The 19940-nt window shown below is 40.1% G+C and overlaps 1 protein-coding gene across 10 annotated transcripts in view; it reads left to right on the top strand.

Annotated features, from left to right (window-relative positions):
* Positions 1-19940, top strand: part of RP1 (RP1 axonemal microtubule associated) — a 314354-nt gene that overhangs the window by 13686 nt on the left and 280728 nt on the right. For 2 of the 10 annotated variants that reach the window (XM_039527284.1, XM_039527282.1), the window contains exon 2: positions 12042-12128. The gene's annotated coding sequence lies outside the window, so the exon portion shown is untranslated. Of the gene's footprint in view, positions 1-375; positions 482-539; positions 619-11981; positions 12129-13295; positions 13356-13532; positions 13602-14899; positions 14961-19497; positions 19581-19940 lie in introns of those variants that run through there. The other 8 variants (XM_039527292.1, XM_039527291.1, XM_039527283.1 and 5 more) reach the window with 7 other exon arrangements.

A 19940-nucleotide genomic window follows, 5' to 3' on the forward strand; every position in this document is an offset into this window, starting at 1 on the left:
TACTCTATCCTTGTAGTTGTTTTGAATTGAGTACCAAACCCAGAGTTCATGGCACATTTTCCTGAAGCAGTGGCTTGTGGGAGACTTTGAAAGGCCTTCTGGTATCCTAGAGGCTGTGGGATAAGTGATCAATACAACAATTGTAATATCTGCCTTTTGCCATTGTCAAAATATCTGTGAAAACAAGGAGGAGGTCTTCAATACACTGATACATTGTGGGAATGAGAAGGCATTGGGACTTGTTGCAAATCATGTACAGTGGAACAGATAAGATGTGGCACCTGAGGCTGTGACTTATATTAAACAGCTGCGGTGAACCTGCTGTCCAAATTAGAAATGCTCTGTGCACATGGTTCTCAGCTGCAGGTAGGGAATTGGGGATGGAGGATACAGATGCCTGATGCAGGCAGAAGTAAATGTTAGCAGTTGTTGCTGTTAAAAATCATTGCTTTTTCTGGAGGTGGTTTATCCTTATGAGTAGGTATGATTTTTTTTGAATCTTTTATATATACTATATGACTTAAGCAGAGGGAGTATATAGAAGAGTGAAGAAGGATGCATAGATGCAACATTAAATGCTAGCATTGTTGCCCAAAATTGCATTTGTTTAAGTGGCAGGTATGCATTTTTTAAATTGTAATTTTTATATGGTCTATATGAGTTAAAATGAGAGTTTAAAGTTGAGGAATGACTTGTGAATGTATTGATGTTAAAATACTGTATGCTCTATAAACTCTTTATGCAGATAATTTGTCAATATAAACTTCATTAGTCACACAAGCAAGCAGACCAGCTGCAATATGTAACTAGGGTAACAGTGAAAACAAAGGAAAATGTCTGTACTAAAAGAACATGAAACACATGTCTATTTCCCTGTATGTGTGCAGGGGTGAAATGCCATGGGAAAGCACAAGGGGGAAACTGGGAAGGACCAGTCTGTGGTGGTGTCCTGGTAGTGTACTGTGGAGGAATTACATAAACACATCCAGGGACGCGTTGCTGGGATAGTGCAATCTCTGTTTTGGATTTCACATCACCATTAAATAGTTCCTCATGGGATGGTTGTTCATAAATTCTTTGTCCTTCTACCTAAATCTGTTTTATGTTTCAACAACACTCTTGATTTTTTTCCTCTTCAAACCTAAACATTTGATCAGTCCCTTTTCATGTCCCTGCATGTGCAAAACCAAATCTCCCTGGTTTTTCTTTACCTTGCCTCAGCTTGATCAAACATTCAACTGCTTGTGATCTCTGCTTCCTAGCCTTCAGTGAGGTTCTTGTTGCTGTCCCGGTCATGCTAGTGAGAAACAAGAAATGGTCAGGTTAATAAGCATAACTGTGGCTCCTCCATCCTGTGGTATAATATCATGCAGTGTGATAAAAGTAACAATTTCTGTTTAATTTAAAATTTCAGTGCCTTCTTTCAAATGTGTGTCTTGGGCCTAGAAATGGTAGGGACATAAGGTAACACTTTCCCCACAAAAATAATTAGATTGGGAATGGGATGGGATTATTGGGAGATTGGGAGCGCAGTGGGCAGTGAAAGGGGTGGTGGGGTTCATTTCAAATGGAACTAAGTAAGAATTGGTAATAATTCTGCGCTGATGGTCCTGAAAGGCCCTATTTGGAAGAGTGGGGGACAGGGCTGATAAAATGGATAGAGATTAGCTTGGATGATATTGTAGGACCAGTTCCAGGAATTGACAGGGTCTGAAATTCTGTGATGGCACAAGAAAACTTGCTTGCCTCCCAAATTTGATTGCCAGGCTAGAACACTGGCTTTATCGAAAGTCTGCAGACATCACTCGTGAGGACTTGGAAAATTTAGGAACAGGATTACTAAGTTTCTTCACTAAATTTCTTGGCAGCAGGCTGGATGAGCTTTATAAGGATTTGCCTTCTCCCAGTTCGGGCAGGCATTTGCTATCCAATAACATTTATATCTGTGTTTTATGTATTAAAAAGAAAGCAGAATGAACTGCAGTTGCATCTTGGTAAGAGCAAATTGCTAAAGAGCTGCCCTGGCTTATGTGCCAATGTGGACAATTATATGACAATGTATAATGTAGATGTTGGATCGATGATGCACAGCATGCAGTTCAGTCAATCAAATTTAGCCTGTTTGTACATTTTCTATTGTATGGTTTCTGTCTAATTTTAAAAAAGGCTTCCCTTTGCTTAGGCACCATTTTGAGACTGACCACATAGCACGGCTCAGTCAGCTGTTGTGCATGCTGTTAGATAAGTCTTCCTTTACCAGGATCAGTAGTCGTGAAGCTGAGCATGGAAGGGGGTCACACTGAGGATGTTGAACCTGTCAGAACTAGATGGGGAAAAGGGCCTGCAGCTGCCACTTTTGCTGTGGTGGCTGAGATACAGAAGAAATAGGGGGACCGGCAGGACTGCGGGCGGTAGGGAGAGATTCCACTTTCTTCCTAATTGTGTTTTATTTAAGCAGCTAAAGTATCAATCACATGACTTAGAGCAAAGTTTACAAACATGGAGAGCACAATGGGAATGTATTTTTTATAACTTACTGGATTGAAGTGATCTGTATCACTTCTTTTCTTTTATTATCAACATCTTGGTTTAAAACCAAATAGCAATTTCATCTCATGTTATCCAGTCTAAACTATTCTATCCGGTGACAGTCCCTGTCCAGGAGGAAAAGCAGCCTCTGTGGTTGCTGGCTTGTGGAAGTTCTGTGGACTGATTCATAGCTGTAGAGGCTGCTCCCTATTTCCAGGAGATGTTTCAGTAGCCGTCAGTCAAGGCTGCCCTTCCCATACATAAGTCTAGTCCCTTGCCAGACTCATGGGAATCACATAGTGGGATCCTGATTGGGACCAAGATTTTCCCTGCCTGCCTGACATATAGGAACATAGTGACCCAAAGGTGTTAAGTTGGTATGTGATTTGGAGTGCAGTCGGAGACAAGAAAAGTCCTTCAGACTGATATTTCCCTGCAGCTGTCCTATTTACTGAGAAGTAAATGGTGATTGTGGGAGAGGAACCCTTTATTCTGACAATAGGGAGGAGCACCCAGAACAGCTATTAGGTGGTCCAGTAAGGGCAGACAGCCAACATATACCCTAGCAGCTAGTTAATCAAGAGAGGCATCCACCCACCAACCAAGACATTTGTTTTGCATGGCTGATAAGCATCTCATGGTCCTGTCTATTTTTACCTCTTGAGGCCACAAATAGGACTTATGGACACACTGAATCCTTCACCTAAGAGGCAAGCTGACAACATGATTGTCTTATGAAAGGTGGGTCACAGCATGGGTGGTATGTAATGGATGCTGGGGGAGGCTGAGCCTCCCCAAACCTCGTACTGCCAAGGGGTGCAGTGGCAGATAACTGCACAGGCCCATGGGGCCCACCAAGCCCAGGGGCCCCGGCCAATTTGTGGCTCCTAGAAAAATCTCCCCTTGCCATGGCCCTGGGGCTGAAGAGTGGAAAAGTTTAGGGGCTCCAGGCTCAGAGCTCTGTTGTGGTTCCAGCCAAGGCTGAGAGCTCGAGCCTGGAAGGGCTGAGCTCTTAGCCCCGGTCCCTCCACATGGCCCTGACTGAGCTCTCAGGCCCTCCCGCCCTCCCCACCTGCCCTGGTGAAAGCAGTGAGAAGAGGTGGAGCAGGGGGCTAGTCTCCCCAAAGGGAAGCTTCACCTGCCGCCCATGGGTCACAGCTAGCCTGGCTGCAAAGCGCTGCAGGGATTTTTGGGTGAGCAATACTCCAGAAGACATAAGAATGTCTTGCTAATTAAGTCTAGTCTCTAGAATATGTATTATGATTTTATCGTATATCTAATAATTTGTTTCTAGTAGTTCTACCTGCAGCTACTTCTTGAATCGCTATGCTTTGTTAAACAAACTTGCACTTAATGTGACTATAAACATATCTAAGTGTTGTGTGTGAAGCAGAGCAGTGATCTGATGTGGAACTGGTACGCTGAGATGTTCTGCTTCTTTGGAAGCAGCAAATCTGTGAATACCGTGAATGGCCAGTGGACCAGGGGTTAGACAGTCCAGGGAGATGCTCAGAGGGCGCGAGGGTTGCAGTGCGCTAGTCTCTGACTTGCAGAGTAACAGCAGGGCCTGTGAGGCCTAGAGGGGGTGCTTGTTTTACCTCTGGCTGTTGGAGCTGGGGAACTGACTCATGGCAGCACAAACAAGATTTCCTCTCGCTAAGGGCAGGTGGTAGCAAGGAGTTACCACCCTGTGTCCTCCCGGGAATCATCACACTGTACTCGTTACATTTTATTTATAAAAAACAAAACCCAGCATCTGTCAGTTTGTAGTGAAGAAGAGCATTTTACTTTCCTGGAAAAGGAAACATGGAATGAACAGTCTCAACATGTTATGCATATATTAGTGCTGCCATTTGTCATGTGCCTAAAACGGCTGTCTTCATATTCTGATGCTGTTGACGTCACTGCATACTCAAGAAATGAATTCTGGGTCACATTTTGGCTCTTGAAGAAAACCAGTTTCAAATAATGATGATACTAATATCAGTGTTGAAGTCTATATAACTCCTGGCAGACTAATTATTTGCTGAAATGGGCCTAAACCCACTCAAAATTTTTGATGGCAGAGAGGGGTTATTAAAAATACATATCAAAATTTTGTGTAAGGACCATGTATAGATGTGTGCAAGATGAAGCCCTGAATTTAAATGTTTATGACTTCAGTGTGGTCATGTTTTGAAGGTAGATTTCTTTTAGGATTTATAAAAATCTGTGTCTTATTGACCTGTCTTAGTTTTCTCCTTTTTAGTTTTATTGAGATGGAGCTGAACATAATTAACACATTTATTTTTGGTGCTGTACTTTTACAGGATTGGAGAACCAGTCTGTCTTTTTTTTTTTTTAATGTAGCTGCCCACACACCAAATTGAGTCAGAACACTTTGTAAAATAAACAAAAAAACAACTGTACAGTTTACAAGTTTGAAATTAAAAAAAAAATCAAGTAATCTTCATAGTGACAAAGGACTCTTTTACTAATGATACTTCTGCCTTGCTCTTATCAGCTTGTGAAATTTATTCAGTGATAAAATCCCAGGCATATCATCTTACATTTACATTATAGTTGAATCCACCTGCATGCTGACTTCAATGAGAGCTGCAGATGCACAGTACTTCAGAAAATCAGGTCATTCACTGATTTAGGTGCCTGAATTTGGATTTAGATATCTAACTTTGGCCACCCAAGTTTGAAAAGATGCCTTTTTCTTGTGGTAAGTTTACAAATACTTTAGCAAACACTGTGATCATTATATTTTATAATTTTACAAGTCATAGCTTTGAGGGTAAAACACTTGTAAAAAACAAGGTGGGAAGAGATACAGATAAATCGGTAAAAGCAACAAAGAATCCTGTGGCACCTTATAGACTAACAGACGTTTTGCAGCATGAGCTTTCGTGGGTGAATAACCACTTCTTCGGATAAATCGGATTCACCTTCATAATCATGCATGCCATGTTTGAGGTTGGGGAGGACAAAATTTGAAGGGCTCTACTGTCCATGCCCAGTTCCTTAAACATACTGATTGCTTGTTAGTGAAACAACACACATATGCTAAAGGGGTCATTTCAAATTGTTAAAAATGCCACTAACTTCAAGAGGAACTGTCATTTGGGGATGGAGTCCTGCAAATAGTTACTGCTGGGTGGGGTGCAGTGCTTACTAGACTGGGTAATAATTAGGGATGTCAAGTGATCAAAAAAAGTAATCATGATTAATCACATGATTAAAAACTTAATAACAATCACACTGTTAAAGAATAATAGAATACCATTTATTTCAATATTTTTGGATGTTTTCTATCTTTTCAAATATACTGATTTCAATTAGCATGCAGAATACAAAGTGTACAGTGCTCACTTTATATTATTTTTTATTAGAAATATGTGCACAGTAAAAAAAAAAAGAAATAGTATTTTTCAATTCACCTAACACAAATAATGTAGTGCAATCTCTTTATCATGAAAGTTGAACTTACAAATGTAGAATTATGTACAAAAAAACCTGCATTAAAAACCAAAACTATATAAAACTTTAGAACCTACAAGTCCACTCAGGCCTACTTCTTGTTCAGTCAATCGCTCAGACAAACAAGTTTATCTTATTTAGGAGATAATGCTGCCCGCTTCTTGTCTGCAATGTCACCTGAAAGTGACAACAGGTTTTTGTATGTTGTACTGTCATAGCCGGCATCGCAAGATATTTATGTGTCAGATGTGCTAAAGATTCACACATGAAGGGATTCAGATGTCCCTTCATGCTTCAACCACCCTTCCAGAGGACATGCATCAATGCTGATGACAGGTTCTGCTCAATAACAATTCATTTTCATCATCTGAGTCAGATGCCACCAGCAGAAGGTTGATTTTCTTTTTTGGTGGTTCAGTTCTGTAGTTTCTGCTTTGGAGAGTTGCTCTTTTAAGACTTCTGAAAGCATGCTCCACACCTCATCCTTCTCAGATTTTGGAAGGCACTTCAGATTCTTAAACCTTGAGTTGAATGCTGTAGCTATTTTTAGAAATCTCACATTGGTACCTTCTTTGCATTTTGTCAAATCTGAAGTGAAAGTGTTCATAAAACGAACAACATGTTCTGGGTCATCATCCAAGATCGCTATAACATGAAGTATATGGCAGAATGTGGATAACACAGAGCAGGAGACATACAGTTCTCCCCCAAGGAGTTCAGTCACAAATTTAATTAACACATTTTTTTTAACGAGCATCATCAGCATGGAAGCATGTCTTCTGGAATGGTGGTTGAAGCATGAAGGGGCATATGAATGTTTAGCATATCTGGCATGTAAATACCTTACAATGCCTGCTACAAAAGTGCCAAGGAATCGCCTGTTCTCACTTTCAGGTGACATTGTAAATAAGAAGCGGGTAGCATTGTAAATACAGTAAATGTAAACAAACTTGTTTGTCTTAGCAATTGACTGAACAAGAAGTAGAACCGAATGGACCTGGAAGGCTCTAAAGTTTTACATTGTTTTTTTTTTGAGTGCAGTTATGTGACAAAAAAAATCTACATTTGTAAGTTGCACTTTCACAATAAAGAGATCGCACTACAGTACTTGTATGAGGTGAATTGAAAAATACTATTTCTTTTATCATTTTTACAGTGCAAATATTTGTAATAAAAAATAACAATATAAAGTGAGCACTGTACACTGTATATTCTGTGTTATAATTGAAATCAATATATTGGAAAATGTAGAAAAACATCCACAAATATTTACTAAATTTCAATTGGTGTTCTATTGTTTAGCAATACGATTAAAACTGTGATTAATCATGATTAATTTTTTTAATTGCGATTAATATTTTTTAGTTAATTGTGTGAGTTAACTGTGATTAGTCGACAGCCCTAGTAATAACCAATGGATTATTGATTCTACTCACTGTATTGAATGGTATGCTTAGCAGTGTTTTTAGGGTTGAGGCCTAACATAGGACTGTGGCAGGACTTGTATACTCCAGAATGTGTACATCACTGACTACATTTTCAGCACTCAATAAATGGATAACAACACAAAAGTAACTATCTTTCACAACCTTCTCTTACATAGTACTGGTAAAGTACAGGCAATCCTCAGGAAGGCAAAACTCAGCACCTGGCTCAGTGGGTACACTGTAGTGACATGATGCAGGGCCTCCCAGAGGGGGGCAAGTGGGGCAATTTGCCCCGGGTCCCGCAGGGGCCCCCATGAGAGTTTTTTGGGGCCCCTGGAGCGGGGTCCTTCACTCGCTCTGGGGGCCCCAGAAAACTCTCGTGGGGCCCGGGCCCCCGGAGCTTCTTCCGCTCCGGGTCTTCGGCGGCAATTCAGCGGCGGGGGGTCCTTCCGCTCCAGGACCTGTCACCGAAGACCCCAGGCCCCCTAAATCCTCTGGGGAGCCCTGACATGATGAGGAGGGAAAAGGGAGAAAACCCTAATCCATTTAAAAATCAGTTTACTCTCGGGCTGGCTGTTCTCCGACAGAAAGCAGGCAAGGTTCTGTAGGAAATCTGCCTAGTTTCTTGCCAGCTTGCCCACCCGGTTCCTCAGTCGCCGGCTCGGTGGGCTAATGGTATGAAGAGCCTGGAAGCACTGGCTCCCAAGCTCATGGCTCCTTAGCAGCTTAGGCTTCCAAGGTCCACTGCTTCTTTGCAGCCAGCTAGGCAGCCAGCCCTAGAGTCCTGGACCACAGGACTTACCTTTTTGTGGATGAATTTGATATGGTTGGGTTTGTGTTATAAATTGGAACAGAACTAAAATTTGAATTATTGAAAGCTTTCATGAACTAGCATTATCTTTCTTTACACAGATCTAGTCAGTGCAGGGAAGAATTAACTTTGGGTACCTTAACAATTAATTTTCATACCCTACCGTGTTTGGATTTCTTTGAATGGTAACATTAACTCTGAATTTCCTGGATTGTAATACTTGAGTTTGATATAATTAAATCATCCCTGTTATATTTTTTTTTACCCTTAAGTTACTGATAATTACTCTCAAAGTTGACTCCATTTTAATTTAGTTTTTTGGCTTGGAATAATCATGTACTTAAAGGGACATCTACTGTCAGATAGTTGTGGACTGAGTTTAAATGTTTGAAAAGATTGCACTCTTGCTATTTTTATCTTTAGTCTTGTGCTGTTTGGTGTCTCAAAGCCCCAGCTCCTGGAGTCAGTTGATTAGGTGAGAATCTCAGCTTTGTTTTTTGTTGGGTTTTTTTTTAAATGAAGATGTTGAGGAGAAAATCTTGGAAATGTGACCCAAATGTGTCCTAAAGACTCAAAATACAGGAGACAAAAAGACTCTAAATTTCATTTTTTTAAAAAAAACCTCATAATTCTTAAGCCAATCTCCTGACTTTCTTGAGGATTGACTCATAATTTATAAACAATTGGGGATGTCAGTACTGAGAAAAAAGTTTTACAAAACCTTAGCAATGTTTTCATGATTAAAAAAATGCAATGAATGTTAGGTGTCTTAGTTTAGTTTTGAACTTGCATTCATTCTTCAGAGTATTTATAACCCAGACACTATGGCACTGAGACAATGAATACGAATCAGAGAGAGAAACTAAAGTGAAACAGATTAGTCAGTTTCCAGTCTAGACTAATGGGAGGTAGTATTCTAGTGGATGGAACACTTAAATGGGATTCAGGAGCCTTGAGTTCTTTTCCCAGCATTGCCACCAGCCTGCTGAGCAAATTATTTCCCTTCTCTGTGTCTCTGTTTTTCCATCTGTCAAATGGGTATAGTGATACTTACATTCTTTTTAGAGCACTTTGAGATCTGTGGATAGAAAGTGCTAGATAAGAGCTAGGTATTATTAATCATCATTATTTTGTTCCCCAGGCTGAATAAAATGCATGAGAGTATTAAGTGATATAAAATAAATTAGATTTGTGTTTCAGTTTTAATTATGTAAGATATAAAATATTTCACAACAGAAGGTAAAGACTTTTTAAAAATATGCAACTTTCTATAACTCGCATATTTAGTCATTATACAGTTACTCAATATTGTAGCACAAAATACAGTAAATTCCAAAAGGAAAACATTTAAAAAGCTGCATAGTACTGCATGTAAAAAAAAGAGTCTCATTGTCATGTGGGGTTGCACAGTGCTAGCTCTGAGTACGAATTGCAGTCCAGCAAAACGATGAACTAGGCTCTCCACTGCTTTTTTGTGATATCTAGGTTCAGACTCTTCAAGGGATAATGGGTCCAACCCTACCTGTGACTCATTGTACACCTGGCAAGTGTATAATGACAGGTGGACCATGTGGGCAAATCAGTCCAGGCCTGGAGATAAAAGAAGCCTTCAGAGAGACAAAGGGGGTGAGAGGATGGCTGCCTTGTGACCTCTCCCAGGCCAGGGAAAATGGATATAGTTGAAAGAGGCCAGCTTGGAGAAGCTGAGTGAGGGTTGCAGCTGGCCTAATTATCAGTGCAGACTCAAGAATGACAGTAGTGGGATTCCTGACTGAAGGAAGAAGAGCCTGTGTGGATTAGCAGCACAGACCCTAGGAGGAAGTCTTTGGGACTCCTGGTTGGGAGGAAATCTACCCAAAGTATCACACAGATCTCAGAAGGAGAGCTGTACTATCCCTGAATCAAGGGGAGCAAGGGTTGGACTTGAGGGGAGAAGGAACAGTTTGATTTGCTCTAAGACTTCCCACGCCTGGGGTATTTTAGTTTAAAGTGCCTTCTTACAAGGGCCCCAGAGGAAGTTGAGGGCCACACTTTGCCACAAAAGGATGTCCTGAGACGGCTCTCTTACCCTTGACATTACATACATGGAAAAAGTTCCTATTCAATAGATCTACTATTTTATCTTAGTTCAGACTTTAGTCAGAGAGCTGTCATGACTCAATTCCTCCTACTCCAGAGAAGGAGGTATTGTAGGGCCATAGTGACTTAGTGAAAGATTTTCTATTATAAGCCTGAGTTTGACTGCCCTCCTCCAGCGTTCTAAAAAAACCCAAATTCGTCTGCCTGAATTTTCTCATTCTTTCATTTACTCTGTAAAAAAATAATTTTTTATCCAATATATAATTAACCTTTGGAACCCATTACCAAAATATATGACTGAGGCCAAGAGTTTAGTAGAATTCAAAAAAGGATAAAAGCCTTACTTGGATTATGAGAACATCTACAGTTCTATTACATAGGTTAAAAGATAGGGGTAGGAATCCTCATCCTTCAGGGTCTGAGCCACCACTGACTAACAGGGTTAGGAAGAATCATTCTCTACAGATTGGTTATGCTTAATAAATGACTATTATCGGGGTTTCTTGCATCTTCCTTTGCAACATATGGTACTGGCTGCTGTTAGAGGCAAGACAGACCACTGCTCTGATCCATTATAACAGTTCCTATGCTCATTTCCATCTTCCATTGGTTTCAACAGGAGTTGTGCATGTGAATCATGGACATTCTGTCTTTAGACTTAATCACAGTGCTAATATAGGTGTTCAGTTGGAATTTTGTCATCCTTTTTGCTTGGCACTTTCTGTTTCGGGCATGTGCCAAAGCATAGGAGACACCCTGGCAAGTATATGTTTATGTATGTATAAGCCACAGAATCAGAGTTTCATGGAATAATAATGTGTTCAGTTTCATGATTTTGTTTGTTCAGTCATGAAGAGCTGGCTTTCATATGTTGTTCTGGTGCCATAATGACAGACGTGATTTTCTTCCCTTTTTTAAGAGGAATGTTTGTTAGATTCTATTCAGAACCCTTGTAAATTTGCAAAGTCTTGTGAAAATAAATTTTCTCAAATTGTTGCAATCTCTGCAACATAATTTGAATTTTCACTTGATTTTAGTTTAATTGATGTAAAAATAATTAAAACAGAGTAGTAATATGAAAATCTGCTGGTCATTCTGATGAATGTAAAGAAAATAAAAAATTAAGGGGTGTGCTTTCAGCTCAGTGCATGGGGATTTAGGTACATCTGTTAGAAGGAAGGGATTGTTATGTGCAATGGCTGAATACTCCGCCTCCTCACCTGTGGACAAGTAAAGCCTGGAAGGCAGTAGGCCCATGAAAGGGCAAACTGTGACATGTCAAGTTATCCCCCTGAAGGCATGTGCTTCCTGACTTCACACATCTTTGCCCCACATGGAGGGGTGTTTGAGGAGCAAATAGCATGGCTGCTGAGTTTGCAACAGAACAGGTACCAAGCCACCTAACAGAGGGGAGGGGGTTCATTGGCTATGAGGGCTAGCAACCCATGGATTTCTGTGCTCCTAACTACTTTGGAACTCCTCTGTGCTAAGCCCATTAATTCAGGCCTTGCATCTGGGAGAGATTCAATGAGCGTATACTCCTAAAATCTAATTCTATGGACCAAATATAAATGACAGGGAATTGTGCATTGCAAAGCTCTAAGATCCTCAAGGGATTCTCATGGTTTATGATGTCATCAGAACCACCAGATGTGTATATAGTAGTAGCTTTGTTCAAAGTTTACTTATTTGTTTTTATAACACATTAAAACCACTTTTTTTGCCTCCAGGTGGCTCTGCATAAAAACTGTTCTTCCTTTGGCAGAAGCTTCCTTCACATCACTCGAAATCCATTAATATGAGTAACAGATTAACAGGTAAGTAAGGGAAGTATAGAATTCCTGTGAGGGGTTTCTAGTGGTATCATAAGCCACAAAGATCAAGCTTTGCCACTAACAGTCCAAGAAGAGATTGCCTTTTGCCTCATTGTTCAATGTTTACTTTCAAGTATCAGAGGGGTAGCCATGTTAATCTGGTTCTGTAGAAGCAGCAAAGAATCCTGTGGCACCTTATAGACTAACAGACGTTTTGCAGCATGAGCTTTCGTGGGTGAATACCCACTTCTTCGGATGCAAATCAAATGTTTACTTTGAAGATAGAGCATTTCTGATCATTTATATTCCCTCAAACCCAAAGGCTCAGATTTCTGTTGTGGCTACGTCTATAGTATTATGACTGTTTTGCTGTCTACCACTCTTAAGAGATTTCCACAGAGAAGGCGTTACTTTATATGCAATACTGAATTACATGTACTTTAGTATTCATAATCAATTAGCGTTCTGGTGGTGGTAAACTATGAAAGGGAAGCCAGAATGGGAAATCCATTCTGGTCACCCACCCCAGAATAGAATTATAGTAACATAGGTACACGTAGCAACAAATATTGCCCCCTCTTCCACTAACATGGAGGGTCCTGCATTGCCAATCCCAAATTTTCAAAATCATGAGCCACTAAAAGAAAAAAACGTGATAAATAAGAAGAACCCCATTTTTAACAAATCTTTTGAGCTTTTTAGGGTGCTATTGGGTTCATGTTTTCAAGCCTTTCTCCACAACTATGAGGTCTAGAAACTTATTCTCTTAAGTGAAAGTTGAGATTCTCACCTAATGACTTGATTCCAGGAGCTGAGTCTTTAAGGAAAAACAACTGTTGTGAAACCCATGATAAAATTGCCAGACTTGGCAATGCTGCTTGAATCAATCCTACACACAGTGTGTTTGCTCACAGGGAGGTGGGATTTGGGGAGCTCAGGCAGGGTGATTATCCCCTGCATTCCATAATTCCTCTCTGCATGGGGTCCTGTGTGTGACTGAACAGGGAAAGAGTTTGGGGGCAGGATCAGTGGATCTGACATTACATGGATCCTCCAGTCATTTAGCCTTGTGGCTGAAATAGCAGTCTGTGGTCATTCCATGGGCAGGGGAGGGGAATGGGTAAGTTGTGAAGATGGAATCATTTCTCCCTCCCTACCCAATAGGGAAATCTTCAGTGCAGAGCCTGTTGGCAGCCATCTTTTATTCATTGACTTTAGCTGTAGGTCATGGTGAGTAGAGACTAATTTTGGAATATTTAAAAATTCTTTTAGTTGTAATTCATTTTTGCCCCCCATAGAGTTTCTCTTTTCCTTCCTGTTGCTAGGAAGAAAACTTGCACAGAACCTGTGTGTGTGTGTGTGTGTGTGTGTGTGTGTGTGTGTGTGTGTTAAAAGCTTCATGATTGATCCACTGTACAAGTGACTGCCATCAGTAACAACATCTACTTGTTTATTTGTCACTTCACTGTTCTTAAGGTAAATTATCAGATGATGAGTTTGTTCACCTACATAATAGTGAAATTTAAATGTGTAAGTGTTCAAGTTATATCATGAGCTTGATTCACTCCAGTTTCTTGCTAGTGTAATTGTACTATTTTTGGGGGGAGGGGGTGGGGGGTTACACTGTCATTAAACTGGAGTAATGCAGTGGTAAATCAGGCCACACATTTCTTTTGATTTATGGTTTAGTTTTTGTCACTAATGCTTCATATTAAAGTATATGGGATAAATTCATTGCTGTGTAACTTAATCAATGTAATGAAAAATCTACTAGACCACTGTTCTTCTTCATGTGGCCTCTCAATAATAGCTTATTGCATCTATCATGTGATAGAGGATGAGTAATGAATAAGAGTTTTATTATTACATAATTTTATAATAAGCTTAGTTACTGTGGACTAGATAGAGGATTAGGAACTAAGTCCTACATTCTAATCCTGGTTCTTCCACTGACTCACTGTTCTTGGGCAAGGGGCAAGTCACATAGGCTTCGAAACAGCCATGTATTTAACCATATGTCCAACTTCACCACATGAGTGGTGCTATTGCAGTCAATGGCACTACTCCCACATTTAAAATCATGCAAATACTCAAGTGTTTTGCTGGACTTGGAACGTAATCTCTGCCCATTTCCAAATTTGTAAAACAGGACTAACAATAATAACTCCAGGAGATAGTGTGAGGATTCATTAGCTAATGCTCATGAAGCATTTTGCATATGTAGGTTACTTTATTACCAACCACTATAATTAATAGGTAATGATCATGAGGGGTATTCAGATCCTGCAACTCCTGTTGACTTCAGTGGGGACTGAGAATGCACAGCACCTCTCAGGATCAGGCCTTAAATATGCTACTTCCTGGGCTCACAGAAACAGCCCTTAAAAAGGGTTACAGTGTATTGAACTGTATTGTGAAGGAGAAAATATTTGTGCTGGGAAGAGATTAAATGAACAGAGATAAATGCTATGCAGTGTCAGTCCTTTATATGATTAATTCATTCATATATCACAGTGAGATTAATGACTGCAATTATGATCAGGAAATAACAAACAGTTCCACTGTTTTCAGTTTGTTGCTTAAGAGTTGTATAAAATGTTTGCTGTTGCTATAGGTAATTCAGCCAATAATACAAAACAAACATCAATGTTCCCTTTCAACAAGCGTGTATGTGTAGGATGCATCATAGGTGGCGTACATGTGAATTTAGAGCAGCAGTTTAATGAACTAGCATCTATAACATTTTGATTTTTCTTTGCGGCTGTTTTCTATAGCATTGCAAACACCTTGGTAGCAATAAAAGGTTAAAATTCAACTGCATCCTGGAAGAGTGAGGTAAAATCTTTTAAAATTTTTCTTAGTGAATGATTCTATATAGAATTTTTATACTTGGGGAGCAAATTGTCCTGAGATTAGATTGGGGCATGTAGTATTGCTGGTTTGTCTGTGGCAGAATTTGTGACAGATATATATGTTTGCTTTTTAGTTTTGTACTATTGGGCATTTTCCCCCATCAGTTTTAGGAGCATTTAGGCCAACATTTTCAAACGTATGTGGATAAACTTACCTTCCCAACTGGTCTCATTTTCACAGAGACTGAGCATCTACAGCTTCTTTTGACTTCAGTGGGAGTCATGAGTGCTCAGTGCCTCTGCAAATAAGATAATTTTTATTTAGGTAATTAACTTTAGGCACCTACATGTGGAAATTTTGATGCTAGTAATTATGACCTTATATTTATAATTGAATAGCTTTCACAGGTCAGATTAGTAATGTCATTTTTGAAGTAACTTTGCACACCTGGGAATAGCATGTTCTATAGAGCTACAGAGAAATAGAGCAAAATATTTTGATAAGGAAGAAAAGGTTTCACAAATGTTCTGGACTTCCTTGTGTAGTTGTCAAACCTGCCCATCTGGTCCTTCATTTTTCTTTTGAATCCCGGTGAAATATTTTGAACTTATGAAAATTAAAACTATTTCCCATACTTGTGGCCAATTTCATGCTGGCGGAACTCAGCTGCAGTTGATAGAGTTGTGCCAGCAATTCAAGCCTTGTGGGATTATATCCAGACTGTAAAATCAGACAGTGACACACATTGTCTGTTTTGTGGGTATTCCCCCTTGTTTTACTCTGTTGATGGAAATTATGTGTCATGTCAACGGTGCTGGAGATGTCCCTGAGCCCAGCACTGAGCCACTCTGTCCTCTGTATTCATGTCAGCTACTGCTATCCTCTCTAGGCTTGCTGCTGAAGAATATGTTGCGGCCACTGCATTGCAGGTCAATATACAGTGCTGAGCAGGGGGAGGACCTCTTTTGGCACTGCCAGAGTCCCTAGCAGAGGCAGAGATATTGCTATACACTTACTTTCATGGATTTTTCCAGTCCATTAAAGTAAGTTATTAGGAATAGTTTTGCAATTGACAGTGTTAAATCCATAATCTATAGAGTTAACCTCTATAGATAGTATAACAATGGCTAGGTAATTCTTCAGAGTACTTCTTGCATCATGAGAATAGAAAGGCATTGATGGAGAGGGTTTACCTCAAAATGCTCATCTCCAAAGAGTGCTCAGTTCCATAGCATTGTCCCCTGTGGGAGGCCTGTTCAGCTCCAGCAGGATGCACAGAGCCTGAGTTTTGGTGAGATTAGTAGAAGATAAATCAGACTACCAGCGCTGGACAATTTGCAGAGTCATATGTTGCCAGCTGCTAGCCACCACTGCTTGCACTGCTATGACCCTTCCAAGGGGCTCATATAGCATGCAGCAGCAATTTTTGTAGCTTTGATCAACATTGCACGTGCTGGTTTCAGAAGGGGTTGTGCATAAAGCAGCATGTTTCCCTGGCTCTCCCCATCTCTGGCTGGTCACAGCTCCTGTCCTCACACACAGCATGGCACACCAGTGCTGTCTACATAAGAAAAGCATACCACATTCACTACCCTGGCTTATTATTTACTTGTATTACAGAAGTGCCTACAAATCCCAAATGAGATTAGAGTCCCATTGTGCTAGGCATTGAACAGGCATAGTAAGATACAGTCCTTATTCACAAGAGTTTAAGTCTGAATAGACAAGGAGAATGAAGAGTGAGAAAGGAAATAGAGGTATAGGGACATGGGTAAGGTCACACAGCGGAGATGCAAATGGGACTGAGGTCTCCTAAGCTCCCATCCAGGTACTATGTTCATTGGACAACAATGCCTCTCAGTTTAATTAAATTGGTTTAGAAACTGCTGTAGTTAGATAGGTGCAACTTTTTTTGTGTAGACACTCTTATTTTAATGCCATGTATTAATTTATCTTAAGTCTTAAGGGAATTGTAAATCAATATATGGGGCTCTTAAAGTGAAATACTAGTGTCCACCTAGGCAGTTACACCTATTTAACTAAAGCAATGTCTAAACCCAGCTAGTTAACTAAATACAGTTTTCTCATGTAGACAAACCCAGACATTAGCTTGCTACATGGTGAGTTAGAGAAAACTGTACCTCCTTTTCCCCCTCCAAGTTGTTGCCTGACCTGTTTTGCATAGAGATGCCACTGTTTTGGTCTTCCTCTTGCCGGCGGGTGGAGGTGAGCATATGGCCCAAATATATTTGGGTAACACTGCCATTGACCAAATATACTGCAGAAAAATGAGTGAAAATAGATAAATAACCTATGAATTGTAGCATTTGAGCCATGCTGAAATTATATTTAGCAATGTAAATCCATTTAGAACACATTGGATGGATTTAGATATTTTTCCAAAATATAATTTAAATTAACTGAAAAGGAAATCTAATCAATGTACTACATTAGGAGCACACTTCTTCTAGGGATCTGACCCTCCCTTTATGTTGTAGTGAAGAGAGATTAACTTTTCACTTTGGGACACCTAGGCTCAAATCTGACCTACATCATGAATGACAATGAGTTTGATCTCTAGTAGACACTTGTCCACCGCATAAAATTTGGAATGATGCTCTTTGCTCTGGACTGGAATGGCAGAGGCAATTATAGTTTAGGATCATGGCTCATTGGTAGGTCTTGGGTAAACTTTCACATTGCTGATTACACTATACTAGTATTAACTAGTGCAGGGATTCTCAAACTTCATTGCACCACAACCCCCTTCTAACAACAAAAATTACTACATGACCCCAGGAGTGGGGACCGAAGCCTGAGCCTGCTCAAGCCCGGCAGTCCCGGGAGGACTCAACCTAAGGCAGGAGGCCTCTAACCTGAGCCCTGCCACCCTGGTCTGAAGCCTGAGGGCTTCAGCTTTGGCTCTGGGCAGTGGGGCGTGGGCTTTGGTCCCAGGCACCAGCAAGTCTAATGCCAGCCCTGGTGACCCCATTAAAATGGGGTCCTGACCCACTTTGGGGTCCCAACCTACAGTTTGAGAACCGCTGAACTAGTGCAATAAAACCTCAATCCAGTAAAGCACACAGGACTTGTGTGTGAGTGGTCCCATTTATTTCACTCTCATCCTTAAATGTACATGTTTAAGTGCTTAGCTGGTTAGGGCTGGAGTCTCTTACTGACACAGTCAAGAAGAAGACTGTTGTATACTAAATGGTACTAAGGTTCATTATGCCTAGTGATGATTATTAATATTAACAATAGTGACTTAGCTAAATCCCCATGTACTGTGCTGAAAAAGTGCTAACTTAACTAATGGTAACAGGGCACATAATTCACTGCTTTAATTGCCCTCCTTTGTTCAGTACAATTTGTATTTTCTTTGCAAAGGAGTTTCAAAAAGTAAACTAGATTGCTTGGCCGGTTACATTTTTATCTTTCACATCTCAGTCTAGTTGAAGTTCTTGTTAAACTCATTTATCATTTGCACCATGGCAATATACGTTGAATGTTTGTATGTGTTTTACTGCCTTGGTATCGCTTGTATTAGCAAGCCATGAAAAAATAAATAGTGTCCTTAGAAACTGTAAACTGAATGTAGAAACATGCTCAGTACTTCATTGCTTCTAATTGCCTTTAGCATTCCGAAGTACTACAAAGATCACCCAGGCATGACTTGTTTGATGATAATTGTGCAATATTCAGAGACATAAATTTCCAGCACTGCGACTTAGGTTGAATGTTAGAATAGTAGGTAGGGACCCAGTCGTAGCTGTCCTTATACATTTTCCCCAAGTATAGACTGAGCTCCAACTGTGGGACTGGGCTCTGTTTTCAAGAGATTTCAAACTATTCACTTGCAGTCTTTCATTATGGTAGAAACAGTTCAGCATCTTGTAGTGGGTCAGGGCTGCTGATGGCCTTAGGCTCATTGTCTGCAGCAGAGGTAGAGCTGGTCCAGGGGTACCCAGTGTGACTATTGTAAAACATTCTCAGGACCTGCTCTGTATTACACCCATTAAATCAATTTCAGTCTTTAAACTTAACACTCCCCTGAAAGCAGCACTTCTCTCCCAGCCCCTTGACTTCTGTTATATACCTACTTCCCCTGCTCCCTCATCCCACCCTACTCTGCAGTGTTGTATGTTGTCATTACTGCTGATTTGCCTTACTTAGATTGTAAGCTCTTCAGGGTAGGGCCTTATCTTTTGATATGCTAGTAAAGTGTTATGAATACCTCCTGTGCTTCATAAATAATGTTATAGCAGTAATATGAAATGCAATGGGAAACATTGACTGGTGCAACCAGAGATAATGCAACAACATTGGAAAATTGTTTTCCTCCCGCCTCCTCATCTGCTGCTGAAAATGGCAAATTTGTAATACAGATTTTTGCAGTGGAGTTTTACATTTGTACAAAACGTTGTACTTTTTCTAGCTGTTTGAATATGCAGGCCCACACATGTTAAAAATAGATTGGCTTTGATTTGTCTTTTTGTTCCTTTGACAGCTCTCTTCTACAGTGGTGTTCTTCTCAATGTGAAGATGGTTTGGTCCCAAATCTAAATGAGTATCTATTGTGCATCTTTTGTTACAATCTCTCCAGTGAGTGAATGCACTATTGTTACCTAGTGATCTAGGTTTCCGAGTTTCATACAGTGCATTTTGCAAAATTCAGTAGAAGGGCCAATTTACTATGGGCAACAATAACTTTTCACTTTACTCTGCAATTTATTATGACCATGACTTCAGGAGGGTGCTGAGGGCTTTATTCAGCCAATATAATTTAAAACTCAAATTGGTTTTTCTTTGAAGACCTCAGTATTTTCCTCCTGAAGAAAAGATTGAGATAAGAACTAACTGCTTTTTTTAAAAAGCAAACAAAAAATGTTGTGTAAGACATTTGATATGAAACACTTTCTCATTCTGATTGTCTTAAAATGTAATTAATTTCAAAGGAATTAT

Source organism: Mauremys reevesii, linkage group 2, assembly GCF_016161935.1.
Source record: "Mauremys reevesii isolate NIE-2019 linkage group 2, ASM1616193v1, whole genome shotgun sequence".
In the NCBI taxonomy this organism is placed as follows: domain Eukaryota; kingdom Metazoa; phylum Chordata; order Testudines; family Geoemydidae; genus Mauremys; species Mauremys reevesii.